The sequence below is a fragment of the Malaclemys terrapin genome, chromosome 2 (genome assembly GCF_027887155.1).
Source record: "Malaclemys terrapin pileata isolate rMalTer1 chromosome 2, rMalTer1.hap1, whole genome shotgun sequence".
In the NCBI taxonomy this organism is placed as follows: domain Eukaryota; kingdom Metazoa; phylum Chordata; order Testudines; family Emydidae; genus Malaclemys; species Malaclemys terrapin.
In genome coordinates this window covers 20,949,313-20,954,176 of record NC_071506.1, presented here as the reverse complement: position 1 = coordinate 20,954,176, position 4,864 = coordinate 20,949,313, and the positions used below count along the sequence as shown (strand labels likewise).

Below are 4,864 nucleotides of genomic sequence, written 5' to 3'. Positions count from 1 at the left end.
GTGTGTGTGTGTACTACAAAGTCCCCGTATGGGCCACCAAGTGTAACTTTAACTCTCTCATGGCCAAGATGGAATCTGCTCTGCAGGCAGCTCTGGCCAAAAGAAGGCGTGCGCAGGAACGCAGCAGGAGAAATCCCTTCCACCCCAGGGGCACCTGTTCCAAACCCCCCAGAGTGAACACACACCCCCATAGGAAAATACAGTGGATATAACAAGGGGAATATTTATTTACAGAGGGACGAGAGGAGAAAAACAACAAGGGGAAATATAGGGGGAGCAGTAAGACAGGGCTGCATCCAACCCAAGGCCCCACAGGCCCAGTGGTAGCACAGTCTGGAAGGACAGACACCGAGCCATGTGTCTGCACACAGAGTTCAGTGGTGATTCTTGGGTGCTCCTGGTCGTCTTTGGCGCCAGTGAACTTTCCCCCAGGAAACCCCTCTGGTGCCCTCTTCTGCCGCTCTCTGCAAAGCCACACAGAGCGACCACCTCCCCACTTAACTAGCTACAGCCTCCCTCCTTGTCCCCAATGCAGAGTCCCAAGCCCCACTACTCACAGCCCCATGCAGCTCTGGGCAGCAGTGATACTGGGTCCAGCTCCGGCCTGTCCTTCTCGGCGATTCCTCCCTGGCACAGCGCTCCTCCTGGCTCCTGTCCTGGGGTGTCCCCAATTGGCCCCGTCCGTCCCAGGCCTCGGGCAGGTTCTCTGCTGTTTCACTTTTCCAGGGCCTGCAGGCTGCCTCTCCCTCACCCTGGAGCTCCAGCGCTGTCCCCTGGAGTTTCCCTCCTTTTTTCTTACTCTCCCCCTCCCCCTTAGGAAAAAGATTTAAAGGGCCATGCTCTCTAAACCCCAAAGGGGTTACATGTACAAAGGTGTATTTTGTCTCTCTCAGAGCTAGTAGCTTTTCCAGAAATCCTGGTTTGCGTATGCTCAGGTAATTTTCTTCAAGGTATCCACACTCAAGTTGAGCCTCATGCTGGCTTGGAGGTAGTCCAACTTTGAAAATACGCATCAATAGATAAGGGGGTACACTCAAAGCTCACCGATGCTTTTGACATGCTCCTTTATTGTGTCATTGCGAGCGCTGACCTTTCAGCACATGACAATGGCAGAGAGTGCTGTTCTGTGACAATTGCTTTCTGCTGTGGAAGAGTGGGGGAAAGAAACACAGTCTGAGTGGTTAGCTTTGAACTTGTTCTGTTGAGTGTGAAAAAAAGTTTGGGTGTGGCTACTAGGAGCTGTATTCCTTGTGGGTTTGGTGTACTGAGTTTTCAGATGAGCAGGACAGATAATAGGCAGCAGCTCCAGCTTCTAATTGAGTTTAACATCCCGGGCAAACTTATCCATGTAGGATGCAGAATTTGTGTTAGTTGTGGCCAATATAGTTGGTACATCTCAAACATGTTAGTTATGGCTGCGGCGAGAAAACAGTTGTAAGCAAAGGGGACGAATGTCACCTCAGCACAAAAGAATGAGGGTTTATTCACTTTGAAATCAATAAACAAAAACCAATGGCCAAGAATTGGAAGGTCCAAAGATCAGGAGACCCCTAAAAATCAGATGAGACACCACATCTCCATCCATTCGTTGCATCAGTTTTATTACTAAAGCATCATCATTATCTTTCAGACACTTACGAATCGGGTTGTCCGCATTAGGAAGGGTTTTTGCCGCTGGACACTATTGCTGCACAAAATCACCAATAGGCCCCCCCAGCAATTAACAGTGATTGTCCAACGAAACAAAGAGCATGCACAAATTCATTGACATGTTCGTGCTATGTCCTCTCTTTCATTAAAGCCCCACTGAAAGCTCCTGATATTGACTGTTTATCCCAAAGCTCACTTTCTTCTTTAAGCTTCTGGTGTTGCTTGCTTTTGACATGCTCCTTTATTCTGTCATCGCGAGCGCTGACCTCAATGCTGCCGTACTTGCAGTGCAATGCATCCTCTTCATTCCTGTCTTCACTTGTCTTGAAAAGTTCTAAGCACGGATTTTCTTGTTGGCACTCAGGCATAGATTTGCGTTTTCATCCCATGTTTACCTTCTTAGCTTATCTTTATCAGTGGGTGGGTGATTGATTGATTCATTGATTGATTAAATTCAGCACCACACTAAACGGGACACAAAGAAATAGGCGGGCAGCATCTCCTTGTGGGCCAATCATACCACGATATTAACATTATTTGATTTTTCCAATCTCCACCGTATGTGGGTGTTTTGTGTTTTAAACTGCAAGACTCCTTCAGTCTCAGAACTTCAAGATACAATTGCATAAGTGTTAGTGTTTAACAAAAATAAGTACCTGAAAAAAGTATTGAGTGGTTTGATAAATGGGTGTAAATCAGTAAAACCTGAACTCCTTTAATTAATAAGCCTGGTAATTTATCACTGAAAATGTTAAAAAAAAAAACACCCTAAAAATGCAGACTACTACTTTGAAGTCAACGCTTCCGGAGTGGTTCCCAAACATTTTTTATGTCAACGCTCCTGCTCCCTGAAGAATGGTACGACTGGCCCTCAGCCCGGCTCCCCACCGCTGACTTTCTCCAGTTTGGTCTCTGGTACCAAAGAAACATGCTCTGGGTGTCCAAATCTGCATAGGCTGTCATTTCTAGAGAGCTCTTGGCTTTTCCAGTTAGAGGATTGTTGTCTTAGGCATTGCAGAGAAGGGAGCAGGGAGAAGATTGGTGGAGTGGCCTGTCTGTGTCTTTAGTTTATGCAAATGAAAGGGGATGGCTACTTTGAGCATCTTTGCTTTGATAGGCAGCCTAGGGAAGGGGGCCATGGAGGGCAGAGTTGAGAGCCAAGATCTGTTCACGTGGGGCTTCTCGTAGTGCTCTCTCTCTGGTGAAGGTCAAATTATAGCAACCACCAGTTAGAGGACAATGCACCGGAATGGTCTTTGACTGGCAGGGGGCCTGTTCGTTAAGGTTATGCTTGTAGAGATCATTTTTCTAGTTGTTGACTGGGGAAGAGTGGTTGTAAAAGCTTGGCCTTGCTAGCCATGATGAAGAACTGTAGTGTTTTTTTCTGTGCATGATGATGGCAGTGAGTTTTGTTCTGTGACACCTGCTTTCTAATCTAGAAGAGTGCCCTGCTCTTCCTGATAAGAGCAGGGGAAGGAAACACAGTCTGAGTGGTTAGCTTTGATCATGTTCTGTTGGGTGTAGAAAAAAAAGTTTGTGTGTGGCTACTTGCTGCTGTACTCCTTGTGGGTTTGGTGTGCTGAGTTCTCAGCAGTGAAATGTTCCATCTGCTTTCAGGTGTTGTGTGACTGGGTGGTATCTATCAGCAGGCTTTAGAGAAGGGCTTTCTTTGTGTACATTACTGTGTCTCCATTATGTTTTTGCTCCTAGTCTCTGCAATCAGCAGGTTTACCATAAAAAGGTTGTCTTTTATCTCTTGCTCGTTCTACTTCATCTCAATAGCTATTTCTCCTTCTTTCGCTGAGTCTGACAATGCTTCTCCCCCTCAGGAGCTGCGCCAGGGTTTTTGGCACCCTAGGCGGGGGGGGGCGTCCTTCTGCGCTCCCTGAGATCGGCAGGATAGTAGCCAGTATTCCCACCATTCTTGCTCTCTGAGAGGCCTAATATATGTCCCCAACTCTAGGTTACACACTGCTGAGCTACAAAAGAATGAGGCTTTATTCACTTTGAAATCAACATACAAAAACCAATGGCCAAGATTTGGAAGGTCCAAAGCATCAGGAGACTCCTCAAAAATCAGACTAGACATCAGAGCTCCATTAACTCTTTCCATCATTTATCTATGAAAGCATTGTCATTGGCTTTCAGATACTTACTTTTATTCCCAGGGATTTTGCCAGCATTCCTGAGAATTTCTAGTGCCCACTAATTCCTACCGCATAGTGTTTTCATGAAGCTCTTCTTTGGCAACAGTTATAAGAAACATGTAGGAAACAGACAGCGTAATTAGCCTTATTAATGATCTATTTTTAGGGCATCTGTACTCACTATGTTGTGTACCTCATTCAGAAGTCTCTAGAAAAAAGGATTCAGTCTCTTTGCTGATACAGACACCAGTAAGGATGAGTGAACACTACTCACTCAGATATGTAAACAGGGTCTGCATGAGCTCTCCTGCGTGAAGGGACTAGACACCATCTGACCCTTCTCTTCTCCACTGTGAAATAACAGAGCAGATTAAGAATTTTGTTATATGTCATAGAGCTGAAATCACTGATAATTAGTAACCTGCCTTGGGACAGTGTCTCTGATACAAGAAAGTGTGCATTAGGAGTGAGATGCTAACAGCTGAAATCAGTGAGAGCTGTATTAAGCGGTGGGACCTCAAGACATCCCAGAGTGGCAGGTAGAGCAGGTCAGCGAGCGGAGTGGTGAGTAAGGGCTCTGACAGCAGAGCAAGCCAGGTGCTTCCCACCCCAGCCAGGGTAGGAGGTGAACTCTGCAGCTACATCTCTGAACTCTGGGTCTGCACTGACAGAGGACAACAACTGTGAGTGGGGTGCAACGAAGGGAGGGGCGTGTTAAAGAAACTTTTGGTTGCTGGATTCAAGACCCTGAGTCTTTTGTTTATGGTTTTATGCTTATGATGCCTGCTTGCGGCATTTTCCCAAATTCCCTCCTTCTATTAAAAGTTTCTTTTCTACACTCAGACTCTGTGCCTGTGAGGGGGGAAGAATTGCCTCTAGAGGCGCCCAAGAGGTGGTGTATAATTGTCCCAGGTTACTGGGTGGGGGGCTCGAGCCATTTTCTCTGTTTTATTGTTGAAAAGGAACCCTAGACATTGAACCCGGCCCTAGTTGCTGCCGGCTCCACTTGGCAGAAGGGTTACAGAATCCCTTCCTTTTCCTAAGTGTTCTTCCATATATAGACTGGA

At 46.4% G+C, this 4,864-nt stretch overlaps 1 non-coding gene across 1 annotated transcript; it reads left to right on the top strand.

Annotated features, from left to right (window-relative positions):
- Positions 1–2,931: 2,931 nt before the first annotated feature.
- Positions 2,932–3,145, top strand: LOC128833250 (small nucleolar RNA U3). Its single transcript, XR_008444155.1, has one exon. It is a non-coding gene; the product is annotated as a small nucleolar RNA U3 (small nucleolar RNA).
- Positions 3,146–4,864: the final 1,719 nt, after the last annotated feature.